The sequence below is a fragment of the Nomascus leucogenys genome, chromosome 17, assembly GCF_006542625.1.
Source record: "Nomascus leucogenys isolate Asia chromosome 17, Asia_NLE_v1, whole genome shotgun sequence".
Lineage (NCBI taxonomy): Eukaryota > Metazoa > Chordata > Mammalia > Primates > Hylobatidae > Nomascus > Nomascus leucogenys.
The window spans coordinates 69,501,338-69,528,007 of record NC_044397.1 but is presented as its reverse complement, the minus strand read 5'-3'; the positions used below and the strand labels follow the sequence as shown (position 1 = coordinate 69,528,007).

Below are 26,670 nucleotides of genomic sequence, written 5' to 3'. Positions count from 1 at the left end.
TCAGGGCGGTCAGCGGGCACTGGGGTACCTGAGAGAAGGCCGCGGGCCCCGCCACCGCCGCCCTCCGCGCCCAGGCAGGGCCGCCAGCCACACCGTCCGGCGGGGCGTTCTCCGTGGCAGCCGCTCCCTTCCTGCTGCGCGGCAGCGGGCACGGCCCAGCCCCGGGTCTCGCGAGGAGGCGCGGGTGGCAGGGAGAGAAGCTGACCGAAGGGCGCGGCCCGGCTCTCCGCCTGACCCCTCAGTCTGGACAGTGCAGGGTGGCGCAAGGCAGGGCTGGGCCGGGGGCAGCCCAGGCGACTACCGATGGCAGGAGGGCGGGGACGAGAGCCGTTGCGCCGGCCGCGGGCGCGCCGGTTTTGTTATTGTGAGGATTGTCTGGGGCCCCTTTAAGCCGGAACAGGCAGGGCGGAAGTGCGTCACCGGCGGCACGCCCCTGCACATGGCCCTCCTCCGTCCCCGCCAGCTCTGCCAACCCTGCCGCCGCCGCCTGCCTGCTGTTCTCGGGCTGCCCGGGACTCTAGCCGCCAGGCTTCGCGTCGTCCAGCGGCAGATCCGGCTCCTGGGAGCCTCTCCCTCCTGGCCGTTTGCTCGGCCTTGGCCCCAGCTGCCCTGAGGCCTAGCCACCAGCTCCGCTGGCGCTAGCCTACCCTGTCTTGACCGCACCCTGAAGATTTAGGAAGTCTTTCTCCATCCCAAGAGTCATCTCTGCAAAAGTTGGTGTCCTTCCTGGTGCTGAACCACACTTCTGCCCAAAATGTGTTGAGCGTCGTCTGTCTGCAAAGCACGGTGCCAGGGGCTTTGGTAGAGAAGCCATGGGGTACATGTGCAAAGAGTACAGGCTTTTGGTTAAACCAGAAGTCCTCCTCTACTTTCTGGGGGACCCTGGCCGTCCTTCCTGGGCCTCCATTGACTTCTCTAATGGGGACGGTAATGCCTACCGACAAGCTGATGAGTAAATGAGCTATGAGTGCAAAGTGTGGTGCAGTTCTGGCGTGTGCCAGCCTCTCAAGTGTCAGTTTCTGTCTCATTCCTCTTAATCTTCACTAAAATGGACAAGTATTCATTGAGCACCTAATGCGTGTTCAGTATGGTGGGAGATGAGGGATGACAGTATTATTTTTCTATTTTATAGGTTAGACATAGGAACGAAAGGTTGAGTCTATTGCCCATAGCCGACGTTTTCTTCATTTTCTGCTGTGGTTTAGAAGTCGGTATAGTAAGTTAAGGGTTGTTAGATGTGCATTTTCACAGCTCCCAATTTCCACTTAGGAGTAGATAATATAGGAGACTTTGCGAGCTGGTCTCTTTCCCTCTTAGCTTCAGAAGGGCTTAGAGGTAGCCACCACTGAATTAGTTGAGAGACAAGGTACCCCTCCCGAGGAAATCTCAACTGCACAACCCCTACTATGCCCCAGTTCAGCAGGAAGCAGTTAGAGTGGTGGTCAGACCTCCCCAATAGCACTTGGGTTTTCCTGTTGAGAGGGGGGACTGAGAGACAGGACTAGTTGGATTTCCTAGGCCAACTATGAATCCCTAAGCCTAGCTGGGAAGGTGACCGCATCCACCTTTAAACACGGGGCTTGCAATTTAGCTCATACCCGACCAATCAGGTAGTAAAGAGCGCTCACTAGAATGCTAATTAGGCAAAAACAGAAGGTAAAGAAGTAGCCAATCATCTATCGCCTGAGAGCACAACAGGAGGGACAATTATCAGGATATAAACCTAGGCATTCGAGCCAGCAATGGCAACCCTCTTTGGGTCCCCTCCCTTTCTATGGGAGCTCTGTTTTCACTCTTATTAAATCTTGCAACTGCACACTCTTCTGGTCCGTGTGTGTCACAGCTCAAGCTGAGCTTTCGCTCACTGTCCACCACTGCTGTTTGCCGCTGTCACAGACCCGCAGCTGACTTCCATCCCTCTGGATCCAGCGAGGCGCCCATTGCTGCTCCTGATCGGGCTAAAGGCTTGCCATTGTTCCTGCAGGGCTAAGTGCCCAGGTTCGTCCTAGTCACTGGGTTCCACGATTCTCTTCCATGACCCACAGCTTCTAATAAAGCTATAACACTCACCACATGGCCCAAGATTCCATTCCTTGGAATCTGTGAGGCCAAGAACTCCAGGTCAGAGAACACGAGACTTGCCACCATCTTGGAAGTGGCCCGTCGCCATCTTGGAAAAAGCCTGCCACCATCTTGGGAACTCGGGGAGCAAGGACACCCGGTAACATAGTGACCAGGGGGAAATTCTTCCTCTCAACAGCTAATGCAGCATGATCTCTTACACTGTACCCTCCCTCACCTTGTTCTTCATGGTAGAACACATACCATACCTTAGCTGTACTCTATAAACTGCACATCTAAAGTAAAGAGTGAAGTCTCCTTTGTTTCCAGTCATGGAGCAACAACTTGCTATGATACTGGCCTTCTGTAGCTGACTCTTCTTTGTCTACCCAGGCACTCTAATGGAACTTTAATTCTAGCTAAAGTTATTTTCTCAGACTCCTTTGAAGCAAGGGGCAGCCATTTGACACACTTCTAGCCAATGAGTTTAAGGTTGAACTTACTGCTGAGGCTTCTAGGAAAGCATTTAGATGGAAGGGCTCTGTCAATCAGAGCTCATCTTTGCCCTACACCTGTCTTCCAGGAGGAACGTAAAGAGCTACAGCACTCATAATTCACTCATGAAACAACAAACAGGAGAACAATGGCCTGCATTCCAAGGATGGCGGAGCAGAAAACTGTAAAGAGGCTGGGCATTTGATGGCATTGTTGTGCCACCAGACAAGGCCTAGGCTATCTTCCCTAAGACTTCTTGTTTTGGGTCAAATTCCTGTTTAAGCCAGAAAGTTTTCACAACCTTCACCAGCCAGTTCTGCAGCTGTTGTCTCATGCTTGTGACTCAGACTTCCAGGAATCCTTTAGAAGTGATGTGGTGATCTCGTTTGGCACTATGCAATGTACATTATTAATGAAGGTACCCTAATAATTATAAATATTAAGACAATCTGCATTTCACAGTGATTTAAACACCCTTTAACACTCTTTAAAACAGTCCATCAAAGGTTCGCTAACACAGAGAAAAACATTTAAAATTGTAATAAAGGCTGGGTGCAGTCAGTGGCTTGCCTCTAATCCCAGCACTTCAGGAGGCTGAGGCAGGCAGATTGCTTGAGCTCAGGACTTCAAGACCAGCCTGGGCAACATGGAGAAACCCTGTCTCTCAAAAAATTCAAAAATAAGCCGGGCGTGGTGGTGCATGCCCGTGTTCCCAGCTACTCTGAAGGCTGAGATGGGAGGATTGCTTGAACCCAGAAGGCAGAGGTTGCAGTGAGCTGAGACCGCACCATGCACTCCAGCCTGGGTAATAGAGTGAGACTGTCTCAAAAAAGAATAAAAAGTAAAAATAAAATTGTAATGAACATTCAAGAAATTGAAATATATGGGTACAAAGGTGATATAGTATCAGAAAAAACTTTTTTTTTAACTTTACTGCCACTTGAATTAAGTACCTAAAAATGCTTTTGATGCTGTTGAGCTTGGCTATGATAACAACAGTATGTAAATATCCCACTTTTGTTAAAATATGTTTAAACAGGTATGTGTACACAGCAGTGTATGAAAGGGTGGTACCCATAATATTGATAGTGTTTGACGTGGAATTTGGCCTAGGAAAAATAATTACCAATGAGGAGATACAAGATAGCGGCAGTTAGGGAGAGGCCGTCCATGGAGCTGCCTATTTAAATCACTGTCCATGTTAACAGATAAGAACTGGAAATGTCAAAGAACAATTGCCCAGCTCAGTTACCGTCTGTTAATACAGATAGCCCTGGCTGGGTGCGATGGCTCACACCTGTAATCCCAGCACTTTTGGAGGCTGAGGCAAGTGGATCACCTGAGGATTCGAGGAATCCTCAGACCAGCCTGGCCAACATGGTGAAACCCCGTCTCTACTAAAAATACAAAAAATTAGCTAGGTGTGGTGGTGCATGCCTGTAATCTCAGGCACTAGGGAGGCTAAGGCAGGAGAATTGCTTGAACCTGGGCAGCAGAGGTTGCAGTGAGCTGATATCGTGCCACTGCACTCCAGCCTGGTCGACAGAGCGAGACTCAGTCTCAAAGAAAAAAAAAAGCCCATGATGAGAACTCTCAAGAGTACCATGGTAATATAATATGGTAATAGATAATAAAAGAGTCATGATCATTAATAATAAATATAATACTTCTACTTCAACTGAGGAATGGAAAACTAAACATCATATGTTCTCATACGTCTCTAAGCTATGAGGATGCAAAGGCATAAGAATGATACAATGGACTTTGGGGACTTGCGGGGAAAGGGTGAGAAGGGTGTAAGGGATAAAAGACTACAAATTGGGTTCAGTGTATACTGCTCGGGTGATGGGTGCACCAAAATCTTGCAAATCACCAAAGAACTTATGTAACTAAATACCACCTGTTCCCCAAAAAACTATGGAAATTAAAAATTAAAAAATGAGTATAATACTTCTCTGCTTTAGCAATATTAACTATTCAGTACACATAAGTGAGTTTAGCAATTCAGTGATTTCTGACTGTTGGGTAGCTCTCTTTGTTAACAAATAAAATATAAATTTGAAGAAACTTATTTGTAAATCATAATAATGGATTTCTGTGAATTAATGGGATGTTTGTTTACTTCCACTTCTTTGAGGTGTAAAAGAAAACAGCTAGAAAACACATATTGTGGCTGGGGCGGTGGCTCACACCTGTAATCCCAGCACTTTGGGAGGCCGAGGCGAGCGGATCACTTGAGGTCCGGAGTTCGAGACCAGCCTGGCCAACATGATGAAACCCCGTCTCTACTAAAAATACAAAAATTAGCTGGGCTTGGTGGCACGCACCTGTAGTCCCAGCTATTCAGGAGGCTGAGGCAGGAGAATCGCTTGAACCCAGGAGGCAGAGGTTGCAGGGAACCAAGATCACACCACTGCACTCCAGCTTGAGTGACAGAGTGAGACCTCCATCTTGGGGAAAAAAAAAAAATTGATTCATTCAGTGAGATTACAGTTTCCTTTAAAAATTCAAAGTAAGTGCTTGTCACTGAGCTTTTTCTACTGCAATTTGGAGTACCTTCCAGGAAGCTAAAATACTTTTATGATGTTGAATAGTATAGTTTGAGTTTGTTAGCTGTCTTGGAAGGAAAGACTTCAAGTGATGATCTTGCAGTTTCAAGTTCCAGAGATGATGTTGGCCATCTGGCTTCTGATTCCATTCATTTCCACTTTCACCATCCTTGTCATTTTTTAAAGAGATTGTGTCACAAAGCATCTAATCAAATCTTAATCAAGTTTATTGTTTTTAAAAAATGAAAACCTACATTGGAAGCCTAAGAAAATTAGCTCATTTCAACACTCCACTTTAAAAATCAAAAATGGTCCCAGATGTTTGATCACCAGTCATCTTGTAGGAAATGAAACAAAACCATTCATTAAATGCCAAATGGGTGTTTTGAATTATATGTCATCTAATGAATTCTTAGAACAGCCTTGAGAGATAGTGAGGACACTGAAGCTCAGAAAGGTTAAGTATCCTGCCCAAAATCACACAGTAAGTTCCAGATAGACTTCTGTCTCCACTGTAATGCACACACTTTCCACTACACTGAACTTTATTACTTAAAGATAATCATGGGTAACAAGACATGTTCAGGAGGAAAAGGCTTTCAGGAACATCTTAGAGGTCATCTAGATCAGTCTTCTAGGTACTGCCAGAATGAACCAGTATTACCACATCTCTGAAGGGTGATTAGCCAATTGACATAGCTCTTTCCAGAGACAGGGAGCACCATAGTTTTTACTGCAACATGACAGGTTGTTGAACAGCCATGGTGGTTATAAGTGAATTGAAATTTGCATTCCTATAATTTGTCATTGGGCCTACAATGATCCATCCAAAATATGTTTCCTCTTATTCCACATGCCAGCCCTTCAAATAGACAGCTATAAAATGCTCTTTATATCTTCTACAGACTAAATAGCCTTAGATCCTTCAACAGTTCTTTAGTTTCCAGGTCTCTCAGAATAGTGACTCACCTTTGAACACACTGGTTTGTAAATTCCCCCATAAATTATGAACACAATAGGCACGGTAGTTCATACAGATTATTTCCCTGCAATAGGCTTCATAAAGACACATCTATATTTCTATTAGTTTGTTAATAGAAATCTACCTAATCTGGTTTAGCAGTTGAGTTTCCTGCTTTTCAGGAAATCTATGTCTAGTCAGTATTTACAGTGACCATTTGGCTAAGTGAGAAACCTCTTGTTTCTCTGATGATTCAATCTAGTGACTTATTTAGGATAACAATTGGAGAATATCATAGCTAAATACCATCTCACTGAGGCTCTTTTTGGTGACCAGAGAAGTAGTAAGGGAAAGAGGGCAAATCACTTACATTGTTCACCCTTTGAGAATTTTTACCTAAGTGTATGTGTTAGTTGTCTATTGCTGTAAAACAAATTGCCTCCAAAACTGTGGGTCAGAAATTTAGGAGCAGCTTAACTGGGAGTTCTGGTTTGAGGCTCTCATGGCATTGCAGTCAAGATTTCAGGTGGCATTCAGTCATCTGAAGACTTGATTGGGACTGGAAGATCTACTTTCCAGATGTCTCACTCATAAGGCTGGCATGCTGGTGCTGGTTATTAGTGTGAAGTCTCAGTTCCTCCCCATGTGGGCCTCTGTATAGAACTGCCTGAGTATCCTCAAAACATGGCAGCTGGATTCCCCCAGAATGAGAGATCCAAAAGACCAATGCAAAAGCTGCAATGCCTTTTATGACTTAATCTTGGAAATTACATAAATACTGTCACCTGTGTTGTGTTCTTTAGTCACATAGACCAGCCCTGAGTCAGTTTGGGAAGAGAGTAAATATGGGCATGAATACCTGGAGATAAGGACTATTAGTCTCTTATTGGAGGCCAGCTTACCAAATGTATTTTACCAAAGCATGGCAGGTCTAATAGATACCTTTTTCCTTCTATATACTACTATCCAATTCCAAATCCCAATACCAGTGTTGCGATTGTTTCACAACTGCCTGCCCTTCCACTGGCATTCAGCCTCTGTCTTTCTAAAGGCCTTTCACCTCCAAATTTAGAACTATCTTAACACTATTCCATATTTCTCAAATGTTTGTCGTTATTGCTAAAAAGCAAATATAGTTTAACAGTTTGGAAAAACATTTCCTACTACATTCAAATAAAGTTAAGAAAATATCACTAAATTGAAACAAACCTGGAGAAGAGTCATTGGCCTACCCCAGGGGTTCTTAATCTGGGTTCAGAGATAGATGGCCAACATGTGCATACTCTTGAATTGTCTATGGTACTGTGTGCATGTGTACACATGGCATTTATCTAAAGGGGAGCCCATAGCTTTTATCAGCTTCTCAAAGAGGCCATTTGTAATGCCTTTCAGAACCCCAGTGAAATTCAGTCCTCACTGTGAGGTTTTTCCAGTTAAAGGAAATGGGTTACTAAGCCAATTACCAGATTATGCCCCCAAGGCTCCAAATATACCCATCATTGTCTGCTTTGTGATAATATAGATAAATCCTATAAAAAATTCCTTTCCAGCAGGCATGACATTAAGCTTTGTGAGTATAGAGCACTGGGGGGACACTAGAAAAAGAAATTTCTCTATCTGTGCAGTGTAGTGTGCTCCTTTAGGCAGGTTGTTACAGTGCATGTGGCTTCTGTAGCACCCAGTTCCAGCAGTGCCCAGTGGCCAACAGTGTGTAGCACCTTCCACGAACAACTTCTCCAGGAACCCTCTCAGGTAACTTTGCAGGCAACTGCTATGAAGAGCTTTCCCCTGGCACCGGTCAAGTGGCTCTGCACTGGAGTACCACTAGTGCCACTGGTATAACACCTTCTATGAATGGCTTCCCCTCATGCCCCTTGGCCAGCTTTGCACCCTCAGCAAATTCTCTGACATTCAATGAGCCTGAGTCACTGAACTTCGTCAATGAGAGTCTCTCATCCCTAAGGGCAGTGGCTGCTCCCTATATCTGCTATTCCTATGTTCTTTAGAATTTGCTTTCCTTCTCACTAGCCATCTCCTCCTTATTACTCTATTCTCTGTTATAATTGATAACTCTTTTTTTTTTTTTTTTTTTTTTGAGACGGAGTCTCTCTCTCTGTCACCCAGGCTGGAATGCAGTAGCACCATCTTGGCTCACTGCAGCCTCTGCCTTCCGAACTCCAGCAATTCTCCTGCCTCAGCCTCCGGGTAGCTGGGATTACAGGCACATGCCACCATGCCTGGCTAACTTTTGTATTTTTAATAGAGACGTGGTTTCACCATGTTGGCCAGGCTGTCTCAAAACTCCTGACCTCAACTGATCCACCTGCCTCGGCATGCCAAAGTGCTGGGATTACAGGCATAAGCCACTGCATCCAGCCTATAAGTGGTAATTCTTTATACTTAACCTTCCGTGTTCAAAACGTGGTGTGGTTTCTCTCTCTTGGTTGGACCCTGGTTGATACAGCATTGGTATCAGAGGTGGTCCCAGGAGATGGACAATGAAGATAAAATTTGAGAATTGGTTTGGTCATTCCCTTTGGCTGAGCTCTTCCTCAGAGGGAAATTAGATGCTAGAAATCCATGGCATGCAGGGGCATTACAATTGATCAGACTACTACCATCTGTGGTTGATTGTGATGACATGCCAACTGAAGCAAGTGACTGCCTCAGCAGTTGATGCATTTGACAATTAGGGCAATGAAGATGACAATAAGGACAGTGGTATGGGATAGATCTTTCTGAGTGCCCTTAAGCACTTGTAGGTAGAAAATGACAACCTTATGTCTTTCAACTCTCAGCTCAAGTCACAGACTATGACCAGAACTAAAAAGAACCTTTTAGTTCTTGCAGGCATAGGGGTGATACTGTTGAAAATCAAGCACTAAATTTCATTTTAAGGGTTGCTGAATTACAGTAACAGTTAAATTCACGGTCACATCACTATGTATGTGTACATGTATATATAATATACATATACATGCACGTGTACCTGTATATATATTATAGGTCATTGACTGGAAAAGAATGGAGACCTGAAAATTGGAATGGGGCCATCTCCTTGGACCCAGATGAGGCTGACAGTCTTGAAACTCCAAGTAACTCTAAGCTTTGCCTATTCGTGAAAGTAGCTTGCCCTCTGGAGACTAGCCTTTCTTTGCCTGAAAACTCTGTGATAACCTCACTTGGGGCAGAATCCTTAAAAAGGATGTTCCTTCTCAAGACCTATCATAACCACTCGCTATCACCACTAGACCTATAACTACAGTTACATCTCAGCATGCCCCACAGGGACAGGTACACACTATGACCCAGGAAGAACTAGCTGACACTCCAAAAGAATTGTAAGACTTTGCTAACACATATTGGCAGAAATCCGGGGAATATATCCTAAGGGTGTTAGACCAAGGAGGGTAAAATATAGAGCCAGCTTCCTATGCTTGTACTTGCTAAAGATTCCAGATTTCATGTGTTAGCTCATGCAGCTGAAGGTGGCTCTACAATTTATTGGTGTATTGACTGAAACTTGGACTCAAAGACAGCCTACATTTAATACAGCTGAGATGCCAGAGCTTTCCTGGCATCATGTGGAGAAAGCAATCCAAGGACTTAGGGAGATAAGAATGTTAAACTGTATCATGTACCCTTCCCCTTCCACGATTCCATGAGAAGGCCCATAAGACACTCTCTTCACTAAGGCATTGAGAGGTACATTAGTAAAGGGGAGCACCTGCATTTTTGTAAAGCTCTGTGGTTGCTCTTTGTAGACCAGGTGGGAGTATAGGGATGCCGCCATTTAGATGAACCTCCTAGTTGTGCCACTTGAGAGACAGCACTATGGAAGGCTGGAGATATGTTTTACAGGATGAAGTATATTCTTTGAATTCAAGACCATTGTATGCAGAGAGGCATGCAGATTCAAGCTCAACTGCAAAAATATTTAATGTCCATTATTTACATTAATATTTGTCTCAGTCACTATTATAGAGGACACGAAGGATAGTGAGATATACTTGCCTTCAAAGAGTTTGCAATCTAGTAGGAGAAAATAAGACACACATGCAAGTGACTATAAAACAAAATAGAGTAAAGGAGGTATCCCAGGCCCTTGTGTACACCAACCACCTTATGTCTCAGCCAAAAGTGGAAGAGGGAAGTGAGGAAAGGGTGTGATCTGCTATATCAAAGTTAGCTGGGGCCATTTGCAAAATGGAAACAGTGCTTTGACAGGGTTCTTCTTTTCCTTAGTCTTTTCCAACTTTTCCTCATATTTTCCCAGAGTATACCTTCCTTAAAACCTCATCTACTTTTTTTTTTTTTGAGATGGAGTCTTGCACTGTTGCCCAGGCTGGAGTGCAGTGGCGCTATCTCGGCTCACTGCAACCTCCGCCTCCCAGGTTCAAGTGATTCTCTTTGCCTCAGCCTCCCATGTAGCTTGGATTACAGGTGCCTGCCACCACACCCGGCTAATTTTTTTTGGATTTTTAGTAGAGCCAGGGTTTCACTATGTTGGTCAGGCTGGTTTCGAACTCCTGACCTCATGATCCGCCTGCCTCAGCCTCCCAAAGTGCTGGGATTACAGGCGTGAGCCACTGCACCTGGCCAAAACCTCATCTACTGCCCTTCCTCAGGCCCAGCTGAGACTCCTTCAGTTTGGCAACTGGGAAAAGAGACCCAGCTGTGCCCCAGGAAATAAGATGGACCCCAAATGACCAGACATACATATCTACCTTCCCCATATCAATGTCTGTGTCCCCACTGCCATTATTAACAACAACCTCATTCTTTTTCATCACACTCCCACTGTCTCCTCCCATGTCACTTCCAGTATCTACCGCAACTTCTTTATGTTGGTAGTGCCTTCCTAATTAATTTTGTTAAAGTTCTGAGGCCAGATCTAGGATCAGCAGAATAACTGGTTAGTTTGATTGACAAGGGTAAGGAATGGGGAATGACAGCTAAGTCAAGTACTTCAAACACTACATGCTAGAAACCCATTTTCTTTATTCATTCTAAGGATTTAGCACTCCAGAGTTACAAACTTTTGTACTTCCTGTCTTATCTTGAAAATTTTCCGAAAACATGCATAACACATTTTAAATAGTTATGTAATTGGTCAAGAGAAAAGGTCAAAGTTCTTGAGAAAAATCTTGACTGAGTTCGCATTTTTTCTCCATCTTAGTTTTTTTGTGTATTTCCCTTCATGACTCCCTAGGGTTTGTAAAGTAGGTTGAATCTTTGAAAAAGCAAGCCATCTTTGATTAAGAAAACTTGTTAAATTTCAGGCTCTAGAGAGTAATGGGACAGCTTCCTGAGTGTAATGTTTGTAACATTCATTTTTAAAGAATGCAGGAGTTTATCTCCCTGAAGAGATTTATGTTTTACAACTTTGATATTGTCCAGTACTAAAATGCTCAGTTCTGTTACAGAATGTGTAATTAGGATAAAACAACTTAACATTAGTGGAGTTCCTATTACAGATGTGGAGTGTGCTAGGTGTTTTATGATGATCTCTTTGAATCCCTTTAAGATAAGCCCTGAGCCTCTCCACTTTCAAACTTGTCCTATCCTGTCCTTAGACACCGTGAAATCTAATAATGCGTTTACTAAATGGTAATGACTTTTTTTGTTTTTTTGAGTTGGAGTCTTGCTCTCTTTCCCAGGTTGGAGTGCAGTGGCGTGATCTCAGCTCACTGCAACCTCCACCTCCCGGGTTCAAGCGATTCTCCTGGCTCAGCCTCCAAAGTAGCTGGGACTACAGGCATGTGCTACCACACCCGGCTCATTTTTGTATTTTTTTAGAGATGGGGTTTTGCTATTTTGGCCAGGCTGGTCTCAAACCCCTGATCTCAGGTGATCTGCCTGCCTTGGCCTCCCAAAGTGCTGGGATTACAAGAGTGAGCCACCACCCCTGGCTAGTAATGACTTAAGTCTGTCTCCCTCACTAGACTATGTGCTCCCTGAGGCTAGATATTGTGCCTTAGCCATTTCAATATCATTGTTGCCTAGCACAATACTTTTTGCAGAGTAACAATAAATATTATGGACTAAATTATAATACTTAGTTTACAGAGGGAAATGAGCTGTAGGGAAGTTACCTGCCTAAGTTCGACAGTTAGTAATTGATAGAGCTGTTGATACTAAAGCCCTTGACTCTTTTCTTTCTTTTCTGTCTGTCTGTCTCTCTCTCTCTCTCTCTTTCCGACAAGGTCTCCCCCTCTCACCCAGGCTGGAGTGCAGTGGCGCGATCTCAGCTCATTGCAACTCCACTTCCCGGGTTCAAGCAATTCTTGTGTCTCAGCCTCCCAGGTAGCTAGGATCACAGCCATGCACCACCACGCCTGGCTAATTTTTTTTGTATTTTTAGTAGAGATGGAGTTTCACCATTTGGCCAGGCTGGTCTCAAACTCCTGGCCTCAAGCAGTCCACCCGCCTTGGCCTCCCAAAGTGCTGGGATTACAGGTGTAAGCCACCGCGCCCGGCTGCCCTTGACTTTTATTCACAGTATTTCTATTTAACACCATCCTAGCTGCAGTTCTATAGGGTTTTGTATGACCATTTTACGTCCTCTATCTTGTGAGCAATAATAGTAATATGTCTGGGAGAGTCTGAGCCACATTGAGGAGGAGATTTGGCAAAAAGAGTTAAGGAAAAAGCCGCAGAAGCATCACGGGTACAAAGTTTAGAAGCGATGGGGGGGACATCGGTCTTTACACATCTGTTAGGAATCTCATGCAGCTAAAAGCAGCATCCCTGATAAACCTGTTTGTTATCTACTCAGCAAAATGGAGAAAACCCATAGGAATTTCAGCATTGTACCTGTCTTATCTCTTGTACACATTCCTCTCTCATTTAATGATCGGCCATACCAGAGGCCATTTTCCTGCTAACTCCTTCTCCGCCAAACTCAGTATTTTAATGTATTAGTTGTTATTGCACATATGACTAGAATCTCCTATAATTATTATATGTTTGTAGCTTTTCTCTTGTGTCTATGAAAGTCATTCTTTGGTTAACATAACCATCTTTTATTCACTTTCACCCAAAATTACAGTTCATAGCATACTTCAGGAAGGGAAAATGTTGAGGCATCTTCTTGATAAACCACCTAAATTTCTAAGGATGCCAAGGAATCAATGATGGTAAATAAGCTTAAAGAAAAGAAGTCTCAGCTTAACTTGAGACTCAATTTTGCTCAGGTTCATTTGAGAGATGACACTTTTTTATACCCACCATTTATATATATATTAGTTTCTTTTTTCCTTTCACTCTTCCTTTATTTTCGTTTTGTTTTGTTTTGTTTCTTTTTTGAGATGGAGTCTCACTCTGTCACCCAGGCTGGAGTGCAGTGTCATGATCACAGCTCACTGCAGCCTCATCCTTCTGGGCTCAAGTGATCCTCCCACCTCAGCCTCCTGAGTAGCTGGGACTACAGGCACATGACCCCATGCCCGGCTAATTATTTATTTATTTATTTATTTATTTATTCTAGAGATAGGGTTTTGTCATGTTGCCAAGGCTGGTCTTGAACTCCTGGACTCAAGCCATCCACCCACTTCGGACCACAAAATGCTGGGATTACAGGCATGAACCACCACAGCCAGCCTAGTTTCCAGTCTTTTCATATTTCCCTTAGAATCTCCATCTTGTATACATAATCTCATTTTTACTTATCATGAACAAAAACTATTTTTAGATTGCTGTTTCATAGACTTTTAAAAATTAGCTATGGGCCGGGTGCGGTGGCTTACGCCTGTAATCCCAGCACTTTGGGAGGCCGAGGCCGGCGGATCACCTGAGGTTGGGAGTTTGAGTCCAGCCTGACCAACATGGAGAAACCCCATCTCTACTAAAAATATAAAATTAGCCAGTTGTGGTGGCACATGCCTGTAATCCCAGCTACTTGAGAGGCTGAGGAAGGAGAATCACTTGAACCCAGGAGGCAGAGGTTGCAGTGAGCTGAGATAGGACCATTGCACTCCAGCCTGGGCAACAAGAGCAAAACTCCGTCTCAAAAAAAATAAATAAATAAATAAATAAATAATAAAATAAAGTCAGCTATGTAGTGCTTGCAGGAATGTAAATAAATACATGTCTGGGGAATAATTTGATAGACATATCAAACTCCTAAAAGAGGACTGTAATCAAGAAGGGATAGAATGCATTCTAGGGGACCAATAATATTCTGTTTCTTGACCTGGGTGGTAGATACATGGTTTTTCACTTTATAACTGTTAAAAAGTATATATGTAAGTTCTATGTACTTTTCTGTACGTTATGTTGTATTTCACAATTCAAGAATTATTTTAAAATGCACATATGGTTATTCACTTTATTCTTCCTACATTTAAAAAGAATGTAAATGATTATTTCAAAGCATTGATTATAATAGCAAATACAACAGCAAGGGTTTGGTTAAATAAAGCATAGCATATCCAGATGATGGAATACTATGCATCTTTTTTAAATGACATACAGATAAATATATACTGAGATACAGGCTGTTCATAACACAAAGGGGAAAACAAATTGCACAAACTATGTTCAGTAAGATCTTTTACTTAAAAAATTATATAATCGGCCGGGCACAGTGGCTTACGCCTATAATCCCACCACTTTGGGAGGCTGAGGTGGGTAGATCACCTGAGGTTGGGAGTTGGAGACCAGCCTGACCAACATGGAGAAACCCCATCTGTACAAAATTAGCCGGGCGTGGTGGGGCATGCCTGTAATCCCAGCTACTTGGGAGGCTGAGGCAGGAGAATTACTTGAAGCCAGGAGGCAGAGTTTGCGGTGAGCCATGGTCGCACCATTGCACTCCAGCCTGGGCAACAAGAGCAAAACTCCATCTCAAAAAAAATTATATATATATATTCCATGCATTAAGAAGAATTTCTAGAACTATACAAACCAAAGTATGGAGTGAAATTTTAGTGGTCATTTTATTTCTTTTTGTTTATATTTTCTACTTTTTCTAAGTGAACTCGTTTTACTATTTTGATTTAAAAAAAGCTATTTAAATGAAATTTTAAGTTCATTTATTTGTTCATTCAGTAGCAAGTCTTGGCATTATTTCTCAGCTTGAACCTTTTAAAAAATAATAATAAAATATACATTTTACAAGAACAACCAGATTCTCTTCATAGCCCTTACATTTTGAAATAATGTATTTTATTTGTTGACAGTTTGGGTGAAGTCAGAGAGACATTTTCAAGTTTAAATTTCAAATTCCAAGTGTTAATTTCTATATAAAATCCTTTCCTAAATCAAAATTTGTACTTCAATAAAAGGGATCTACCTTTATGTTTTGAAAAACTATGATTTTTAAAAATGAATTAGGCAAGATTGAATATTTTTCTTTTACTGTATTTTTAAATGTTGCTTATTCACAAATCCTTCCATCCTTTAGATTAAGGCCTAATTTGTGAGTAATATTCAAGTCATTAATTTCACAATTACTATTACATTATTAAATTTCTATTTAGAGGTACTTAGTGTCATATTTTCAAAAGGAAATAGACACATCTAAAACAAGAAACCCAGGAAACGTAGCATGAAATGTACCATTGCGGCGGTTAACCACAGTAGCCACTGGGTGTCTCCACTGCTTCACACCAGTCACTATCTCTGATGGAAGTTTCCAATGAAAACAGGAGATGAAGAGCAAAGCTTTATTTACAGAATTCTTAATTAGGAACTGATGCAGCATTTACATGCCAGACATTTTATTTAGAAACAGTTCTGCTCATGTAGGCAATATTTTCTTGCATTCTTTGATAACTGGGCATTTGATTTGCCAAGGAGAGGAAGGGAAGCATTTATTATTTTTCTTAACATCCTATCATTTCCTATTCCAATTTTTAAATCGGAAACAAAAATTCTTCATTTGTGACATCTTGGCTATTTTCATAGCTACCATTTTCAGAGTTCTATAATGAAATAACTCTACTATAAGCAAGAAAATTTACCACTAGACAGGAATATGGTATGTTTTCCTTTTGGAAAAGTAGAAAACTACATTGCTGGTAGCTTTCTACCTCTGAGAAATGTCACTGTGCCCCAAAAGGGCTAATGAATAGAAGAAAAAGACAGGAATCAGCCACAAAGTAGTAGAACTGGCCTCTGGGTAGGTGATCTTTAAAGTTAACTCTCCATCAGGCATGGTGGCTCACGCCTGTAATCTCAACATTTTGGGAGGCCGAGGTATGCAGATCACTTGAGCTCAGGAGTTCCAGACCAGCCTGGGCAACATGTGAAACCCCCTCTCTACTAAAAATACAAAAATTAGCTGGGTGCGGTGGCGCACACCTGTAGTCCCAGCTATTCAAGAGGCTGAGGTGGGAGAACTGCTTGAGCTCAGGAGGTTGAGGTTGCAGTGATCATGCCACTGCACACCAGCCTGAGCGACAAAGCTTGTCTCAAAAAAAAAAAAAAAAAAAAAAAAAAGCCATTCCTGGGATTGCAGATCTAAACCTTGGGACTGACTATAATTTAGAAACTTAACCTCAGTTTATATTTGCAATTTGTTCATTTAGGGTACATTTTTTTCTTCATCTTGCCTTCTTTTAGTTTATTTTTCCACTCCAAACCTACCGCTTTCTTCTGTGTTCTCAGTTCCTTCTGCCATCTACCATTCCCATTTTTATCTTTTCTTTGCTGCCCCTTTTCATTTGCTTGGTTGAGTAGACAAATTTTGAATGAAAGTCATTGTTTTTAAAAATTCCTACCTTAGCCCCAAATCATTCCATCAGAAGAAAGGAATTCTAGAAATTTAACATAAATGGTTCAAAGTTTAAGATGCTCCCTAAACACAAATACAATTTTATACTTCAGCTAGTATTCACTGTGATATAATAAATTGGCTGATTTACTTATCTGCTTAAGGAAACTAATGAATGGTGGAATCAGAAGAACAAACTTCGAATTCAAACAGCAGCGAAATTATAGACAACATATTTTTGATTCTACAAACTACAAATAGAGTAACCAAATACAGAACTTGGTGTAGGTGACAGAACTTCAAGTCGGAAAGTAGAATTTAAATATCAAGTTCACATTATCAGGAAAAGACATAGTTATGAGTTAAAGAATACATTGTTTTAAATATTCAAATAAATGAGGGGGAAGAAGTAATATAAGATTATGGATCCCAGATTTGACATTAATTTCATATCATGTACTTAATTCACAGAGTTCTCTGCAGAAGGGGAAAGGATTAAGGAATCTCAGGTGATCAGGGAGAGAGTGGATCTCAGCTATCTTCTACCAAGTGAAGACAGATCCACACAAAACCCTACATAGCCTTCTGCAATTTGCTATTTTTACCTAACATTTTATTTTTAAGATTAAATCCTACATTTTTTTTTTAAATATAGTAATCCTACATTTACCATAAGTCTTCGTTCACTTTAATTTACACCTGAAGCTCAGTTTTCCCTACTTTTGCTTGTTCATTGCACAGTCTGGCCACATAAAAATTTATATCTACTGGAGAAAACGAAGGATTGCAGACAATTTCTTGAAATGCAGCTATAATTTTAATCTCATCTGTTTAACATGAAGAAACAGATTAAGAAAAAAGGCATATTTTCAGAATTTATTATATAGTTTTGAAATATAAAGACATATGTATGTTTATGTTCATTGCAGCACTATTCACAATAGCAAAGACATGGAATCAATCTAAATGTCCATCAATGGTAGACTGGATAAATAAAATATGGTACATATATACTATGGAATCCCATGCAGCCATAAAAAAGAATGAGATCATATCTTTTGCAGGGACATGGATGGAGCTGGAGGCCATTATCTTAAGTAAACTAACACAGAACAAAATGCCAAATACACAATGTTCCCACTTATAAGTGGGAGCTGAACAACAAGAACACATGGATACTAGAAGGGGAACAACAGACACTGGGGCCTGCTTGAGGGGGAAGTGGGGAGGAGGGAGGGAATCACAAAAGAATACCAATCAGGTACTATGTTTATTACCCAAGTGACAAAATTATTTGTACAAAAAACCCCTGTGACACACAGTCTACCTATATAACAAACTTGCACATGTATCCCTGAACCTAAAATACAAAAAACAAAAAGCAAAATAAAAATAATCTAAGCTATTCAAGTAATGACCCAAAAGTTCTTCTATATGTTATGAAGACCAGTAAATGCATTACTAAGCAGCTAGGCTGAGATAAGTGTGAGAGAAAGAGAGGTTTGATGCTAGGATTTAATGGTCCTGTAGTCTAGTCCTGACTCTGCTGTCACAGTTTATTTAACTTCTTTGGGCTCTCAATTTTCTCATCTATAACATTAATCAGTTGGCCAGGCTCAGTGGCTGAAGTCTGTAATACCAGCACTTTGGGAGGCCGAGAGGGGTGCGGATCACCTGAGGTCAGGAGATCAGGACCAGCCTGGCCAACATGGTAAAACCCCATCTCAACCAAAAATACAAAAATTAGCCGGGCGTGGTGGCACACGCCTGTAATCCTAGCTACTCAGGAGGCTGAGGCAGGAGAATCACTTGAACGTGGGAAGCGGAAGTTGCAGTGAGCCAGGATCATGCCACCACACTTCAGCCTGGGCAACAGAGTGAGGCTCTGTTTCAATAAATAAATAAAATAAAATAAAACGAATCAGTTGGACCAGGTGTCCTTGGTGCTAATTTTCAATGATCTGTGACATCATAAAATAAAAACTATAAAGACTAAAAATTTATTCTAGTTCACATGCTTTCATTTTCTGTATGAAATAAATTTTCATTATGATATGTTGGTGAAGAAAGTACATAGTGTATGAGTACCCACTTCTCAGGACATAGAGTATATTTAACTATTTAGCTTATTACATAGCCATGTAATTTTGCCTACATTGCACATTTTGTTCACATTTATACTTTATTTACTTCTGAGTCCTTGCTGATAGGCCCCTCTCCTGATTATAATATTGCTTTTGTGGTGAAATAGGATCCACTTCCATGATCTGTGCCATGGAGATTCAGGGGCACATTGTAGAGACTTCTCTATGTAGGTGAACGATAAGGACTACTGATGTGGGCATACTGTGTTAGAATCACCTGCAGATTATTTGGCAGTTTTTAAAATTTTTCCTGGGTCCTTCTGTTATAAGGATAGGGCCCTTTACTAAAGCTGCAAGCTGCAGAATCCTCCTCAATCTTTTTATTTTTTAGCTTTTATTTTTTTAAGCTACTCCTGCTGGAATGGGAACCTCCTCAATCTTTTATCAGGAAAACAACAATAACAATTAAATTTTAGAGGTTTTTTGAATTCCTGATCACAGATACAAATAATTAGTGGTCTGGAAAGTAGTTAAGTATAATCAAAAATATAATGTTCCTTATAACATTGAGAGCTTTATAGTAACACAAAGGACGCCACACCCAACCCACCTCCCTCATCCTCCCACTGTTAGGAACCCTGGTCCGCAATTTCAAAAGAAACGGCCTAAAATTCTTTTTAAACCATCATTTATGTTGAAGCCAATTTAAAAGTGTGATCAGGGATATAGACAACACATGTGCTAGAGCTATAAAATAAATTTTAGTGATTGCCCAGGCATTTAATATCTTTTTTTAACCAATATTCCCTTTCTAAAAATATAAATTTATATGAATAATGGATTATTTGTAATGATTTGCCTTTGAATAACCCTTTTCCTCTTCTTTGTCATGGAGGGAGTAATCCTAATTTATTGCTGGGGGAGTTGTCCCATATTGTCTTATTTCAAAAAGAAGCAATCTACTTTTGTGAAAAACCATCCTAGCATGTAACATTTTAGCACACTGTTTCTCAAGATGTTTGCACTCACAGACACCAATTGTATCATGTCTTTGGGATATGATAAAATTATGTTTAAAATTCATGTTAAAGCTATAGGGTTTTTTTTTTTTCTGATCTACATATCAGCCTTACCTCCATGGACTTCACTGATTATATTTAAGGAATTAGAAAACTTCCTTCCTTAATTTTATTCTCATTAATTTTTCTAGGACATTTATCTATTAAATAAAATGGGTTGTTAAAGTATGTTAAGTGTGTAGGGCATGTAACCAGTCAAATGTCAAGGTTCTGAGTAGGTTGGATTTCATGGTCAAGGATAATCTCTTAATATTCACAATTTCATTCTTACATATTCCCATCCCCCCTAAGTCTTTCATTTCACTTCTATTCATTCCTACTTACTCCTACTAATATCTCCATTTAGATTCTCTCATCTGACCTTTCCCATACCTCTTGCCCCACAGTAAGTTTTATTTTCCCCTCTTACACTGATCACATCTACTCTGATCTGTAGACATTTTTCACCTAAAGCCCAGCAAAGGAAACACTGTCAACCTGTCAAAAAAAAGTGCTGCAATTGTGGAGGACAGATAAGTGGTAACAAAAGCATTCTAGTGAATCTGAGCCAGGCTGGGAACCTGCTGGGCTGGCCTGACTCAGAGGTGGTAAGAGAAGGCAACAGGAGGCAGGAGTCAGCCCCATCACTGTCCGTTCCCAGAGCAGGAACGAGGGGGGTGCTCCCCACCCCAAGGCAGCAAGGGGGAAAATTCTCTAAGGAAGAGTCCCAGCAAGATCAAGTATCAGTGCCATGTCCAAGGGGTTAGAGAAATAACCAAAGTCAGTGTGGTAGGGCCATGAGTTTACCTTGTGGTTTGGCTTTATGTGGGTATATGGAAGTGCCAGCAGGTGAGCTGAGAGCTGCCAAGAGAGGCAGAAAGCAGGTGTGTCAGAGATTTGGGGCCTTAATGGAAGTAAAATGTGATGGCAGAAGACACCACAGGAGTTGTTGAGGCATCGGTTAGGAAGTGAACAGCAGAACTGGCAGAGGCTGCTGGGCCTGTTGGGGTACCAGGAGTGACAGAGAAGACTGGCAGCTGCAGAGCAGGACAGACCAGATTGGCCAGTACAACAGCAGAGGGCCATGTTGGGCTTTGACTCAGGAATCCTGGTGGAGGCAATGATGAGAGAGAAGAGATGAAACACAGTAGGTAAGCCAAGGTAGTTGTCAGGATAGAAGGAGACAGGCAGGCCAGATGGCTATTAACCATGTGGTGTGTCCCAACTTTCCAGCATCAATTTAAAGGCCAAATTAAAATGTAAGTCAACTTAAGCCAAGGTCAATTTTAATCCTATGCTTTGCTGGTGATACAGAATCATTAACTGTATCAATAATGCCCACACTCAACTCATTCTACAACAGGGGCAATTGTAATTTTGGTCTGGATATGTTTAACAACATGGAAAGGAAGAAGGCAAAACCATGGAACTATTTTTTTTTTCTTTAGACGGAGTTTTGCTCTGTCCCCCAGGCTGGAGTACAGTGGTGCGATCTCGGCTCACTGCAGCCTCCGCCTCCTGGGTTCAAGCAATTCTTCTGCCTCAGCCTCCCGAGTAGCTAGGATTACAGGTGTGTGCCACCACGCCCTGCTAATTTTTGTATTTTTAGTAGAGACAGGTTTTACCATGTTGGCCAGATGGTCTTGATCTCCTGACCTCAGGTGATCCACCCGCCTCGGCCTCCCAAAGTGTTGGAATTACAGGCGTGAGCCACTGTGCCCAGCTGGAACTATTTTTTTAAACTGATGCACATTAATAAGATTTAGAAAATCTTGAGATTTAATGGACAGTATTGAGATTCATATAACTTTATGTTGAGAATTCTCTTTCCAGGAATTATTTATTTCAATTAGTCACATTTTTATCTTCTACTGAAGTGTAAACTTAATTTAGTGTAAATAACTACCATTTGAATACTAACATAATCTTTTTCTTTGTATAAAAAATACAAAAAGATTGTTTATGTGTGTGTACACATACGTGTCAAGACTAAAAATTAAGCACGGGGTAAAGTCTTTGGCAAAGGACAAATAGTCGGCAAGTTCACAGATTAGAATTTAGAATTCCATCATGAAGTTGACTAAATTGTTAGTTTAAAGAAGATTTTGAGTGTCAGCACATAAAAAGGTAATCCTGTCTCAATTGTAGCTACAGATTGCAAGTCCTGTGTCAATTCAAATTTTTGCCAGCAGATACTAATGACTTCACTGAAAGCAGATGTTTAGAAATGAAAGTGTAAACACAACCCCAGTCGATTAATATGCTTATTGTATTTCCTTGTTGTGAGTCTAGCGAATATTTGATTATCTTTAAGTTGATCCATAGTATATTCAACAGTCTCATGAGAACATAATTTTTGTTGATGATTTGTCCAAAGTTTCTATCAATCCATCCTAGCAGCAGAGCCAAGTGTTAGAGTTATTGCTGCCTGAGTTATAACAGCTGCCCTGGGAATCTTGTCTGAACAACAAGTTAACTGCTGTTCCCAGTTATATCTGGTCTTTCCCACCCCCAAACATACACAAAAGATTTTTGTCATTCTTGGCATTGGACAACAGAAGTGATAAGACATGCCAGCAGAACTCTAAAGGCAGAATGTCCTTCCACCTGTTTTATGCTGTAAGACAAACTTCCAAGTGCGAGGCAGTGTGGAGGGCTGTTTCCTTGAATGGCAGCTGAATGCACCAGCGGGATCCTTGGCAGCAATGCCCAGGCACTGAAGCCGGGCATTCAGGAGAGCTAAATGGAGAAAAGAAACTTGAGCAAACTGCTTCCTGGAACACTGAGAACCTGAATGGGAAATTAAGAAGAACCAGATTCTTTCTATTCTTCCACCAGCCAAGGTCAGATTTCCAAACTCCTATTGATTCTAATCTTTCCCAAACAGTGCTGTGGCAATGTATGAAAGTAATAAAAATAATCCTTTTTCTGTTAAAAAAAATTGCTGTTACTTGCTGTTTTGTTATGCTTTTGCTTGAGAATTTTTCCCCTATCTTAAAGCAGCAACTTCAGGATGGGGGAATCAAGCAAAACCATGGTGAACAGGTTCATTTAAAGAGGACAAGTGACTTATTCTACATCTCAGGAGACAGTTCCTTAAGGTGAGGGGTGTTGCCTATGCCAACTTGCTTATTGCCTCTTTTGATGTTATCTTAGCAAAAAGCTGGGGCTAACCCTCCCCAGTTTGGGAGACTTTGAGGCAGGGATAACTGCCACAGTAAAAGACCCATTAACAGTAAGGAGGATAAAAGGATAGCAAAAAACCTAGGAGAATCCACAGGCTTTTGTTAATTTTATTCTGTCTGCCTGGTGTTTCTGGAACTCTAGTTTCAAACTCAGAATACCCAGAATCCCAACAGCTGAGGAAAGTAATAACCAGTGTCTGGGGGCGAGGGTGGGGAGGGAAGCGAGGGTAGAAAAAGGATGAGAATTCTTCTAGTTATTTTCAGTTTTTACTGAAACTGAAGCTTTCCTGAAACTTTAAGCTTTTAGGAAACTTAAAGATAATTGTTTGTTTACTTAAAATACAGCCTCAAGGATACTTTTAGTTTAAAAAAATTTCTTGACTCCTTGATTTCCTCTTGGGAAGATTATTATTTAACAAAAATATATATTTATAAACAAAATCTTTCAGAACAGGATTCTGTGGAGGAGGAAATAGTCTTAAAAGGACTTTTCAGCAGTGATGAGATAAGAAACATTCCCTAAAGAAAATTGTTGGCTGGGCGCTGTGGCTCATGCCTGTAATCCCAGCACTCTGTGAGGCCGAGGTGGGCGGATCACCTGAGGTCAGGAGTTTGAGACCAGCTTGGCCAACATGGTGAAACCCCGTCTCTACTAAATACAAAAAAAAAAAAAAATTAGCCGGGCATGATGGCGCATGCCTGTAATCCCAACTACTTGGGAGGCTGAGGCAGGGGAATCGCTTGAACCCGGGAGGTAGAGGTTGCAGTGAGCCAATATCACACCATTGCACTCCAGCCTGGGCAACAGGAGCAAAACTCCATCTCAAAAATAAATAAATTAATTAATTTAATTTAATTGTTTAAGGGGTGTCATTTTCCAAATTGTTTTTATCAAAAATTTACAAACAGTGGCTAGTGTCCCATTGTACTGTGTATCTAATTCAGTAAAAGTACTGAAGATTCAAAAAGATTGTTAGAGTGGTTGTGGAAAATTCCAGAGTTGCTGTCACCAGCAGAGCCTTCCTTTACTGAGTGTCTCAGTGCTAGTATAACAAATCCCAGACACTGGCTTTATTGGCCAGTGGTGCAAGGAAATAGTAAAAATTCAATAAAAATATTGCTTGAACCAGGAAGCCTCCTCATAGAGTTGTGGACTCTTCAGAGAGGTTTTACAAAAGTAGGGGCAGAATGTGTATACCGTCTTTCAGGGATTTAAGAAATGTAGGCAACAATGTCTATTATTAGCCCTCCTCTCCTTCCATGAGCAAAACCAAAATTACTTGTTTTTAATTGGCACAAAAGCACATTCAATCATTACATTATCAGACATTGCTCATATACCTATCATATGCCAGGCTGTGTGCTAAGAGCTGGGGATCTGAAGATGAATAAAATGTACACTGCCACAATCAGGATTGGCAACAACTGACCTAGGTGGCTCACCTGCATTGCCTGGATAACAAGCCAATTGGCACCTGAGGCCCCCAACCTTATCCCCACAGGAGGGGTTCGTCCAAACTGCTCATGAGACCAGTTTCTCCCTTCCATGGACCCCAGTGCCTTCAGGTGCTGAAAGCTGACTTTCCCAGGCAACTCAGAGAGCTGGTGTCTAACCCCACACTGATGTTACTCAAGAAGTCTGATTATCCTCCCACCCACTAGGTTGTTCTCACTCTTGCCCTATAAGAAGGAGAGCAGCAAGGGGACAAGGAATGCCCACCGATGGTGTGTCCAACAGATAACTTTGGCCCATCTCTTATCTTTATTTGTTAATTCTTGCTTTGTAATTTTCCCCCAATGGAGCCCATGAGATTTCATGGAAATCATCACAAAATAAAAAACCTTTTTGCGTGACAGGTGATGAGCACAAAAGGATCCATCTAATACAGTGCTTGCCAGCTTCCATAATACTACTCACCATGATGTTGAAATCACCTGTTCCAGAACCAATCCTGTCCTTTGACAAGAAGGATTTAATTATAGTAGTGGTGGGGACTGGCTGGAGAGAGGAAAAACACTTCAAGGACTCTGCCACCATTCCTAGATGGAGAGTGCAAAGTTTGTACCATGGAAATGTTAGAGAGTTACTCTGTGGCAGTGCCTATTTCAAGCCTCCCTTAACTTCTGATTGTATAGATGTTTGTTTCATTTGTTCATCTGTTTGTTCACTTAGTCAGAGATGTTTTAAGCCTTAAGAGAGATAGTAGACTAGAAAATGCCTTGGAAAAGTACAAAGCTCAATCCAAGTAAACTGTTTTTTTTTTTTTGAGACGGAGTCTCGCTCTGTCGCCCAGGCTGGAGTGCAGTGGTGCAATCTCGGCTCACTGCAAGCTCCGCCTCCCGGGTTCACGCCATTCTCCTGCCTCAGCCTCTCCGAGTAGCTGGGACTACAGGCGTCCGCCACCACGCCCGGCTAATTTTTTGTATTTTTAGTAGAGACGGGGTTTCACCGTGGTCTCGATCTCCTGACCTCGTGATCCGCCCACCTTGGCCTCCCAAAGTGCTGGGATTACAAGCGTGAGCCACCGCGCCCGGCCGTAAACTGTTTTTAAACTAGGAACTTATGAAGCCTAAAATATAGAATGTATATACATGGATATGCTCTGAAGTAAGGTGGAGGGGTAGAAATCGACATTGTGATATTGTACTATAGCTTTGCAAGATGTTACCATTGGGGGAAAATGCTTGAAGGATACACGGGATATCTCTGCCTTATTTCTTACAACTGCATGTGAATCTACAGTTATCTCAAAATAAAAATTTAATTAACAATTAATTACCAGCATTAATTTCTTATCCTGTCATTTTCCTTCTCCTGAAATTGCAGAATAGCCAAGCAGAAACCTACCCATGACCACCATCTGAGATTCTTTGGTGCCCGTATTAGTGGACATAGGCAGGCGTATCAGGAGGCCTCCAATCATGCATACTGGAAGATATTGACTCAACTGATTTAAGCAAAGGAAAATACAGTGTATTATATAATGAGACATCTTGAGTAGGGTACTTCTAGGGTCAGTTGATTCAGCAGCTTGATTCATAATCAAGGGCCCAAATTCTTTCCCACTTTCTACCCTGCCATTCTCAGCCTATCAGTTTCATCCTCCAGCTGGCTTAAAGGTAGTTGCAAGGTCGCTGCTATCATGCCATGCAAAATGCAAATGCAAAAAGTATGCAGATACAAAAAGTATCTCTTTTCATAAGTCTCATTTTAAGGGCAAGGAAACACCTGCAGGCCTTTCTGCCATTCTCTTGACCCACTTAGTTGTGGAACAAGTCACAAACACCTGTTTAAGTGGATCACTTGGCCAGGAGGGAGAGATTGCCATTATCCTTAGATGGAGGAGAATGGGGGTGGGGGTTGTTATGCCTGAACATCATCAGTGCTCTGCCGGTGAGTAAGGGCAGAGATGGGGTGATTAATAGGCAACCCCTCACCAAGGAGCCATGGTAAAGCTTCAGGCCAGCTCAGAAGGTGATGAAGATGGAAGGGCTCCACAGCAACCAGTACAACCAGAAGGAACACACTTTTACAGCTTGCTTCTGATTCCACACCGCAA

At 41.7% G+C, this 26,670-nt stretch overlaps 1 protein-coding gene across 4 annotated transcripts in view; it reads right to left on the bottom strand.

The window, feature by feature from the left end:
* HERPUD2 (HERPUD family member 2) overlaps positions 1-26,670 on the bottom strand; it is a 170,846-nt gene that overhangs the window by 63,052 nt on the left and 81,124 nt on the right. For 3 of the 4 annotated variants that reach the window (XM_003268819.4, XM_030797470.1, XM_030797472.1), the window contains exon 1: positions 29-364. The exons of the other annotated variant lie outside the window; for it this stretch is intronic. The gene's annotated coding sequence lies outside the window, so the exon portion shown is untranslated. Of the gene's footprint in view, positions 1-28; positions 365-26,670 lie in introns of those variants that run through there. 4 annotated transcript variants of the gene reach the window in all.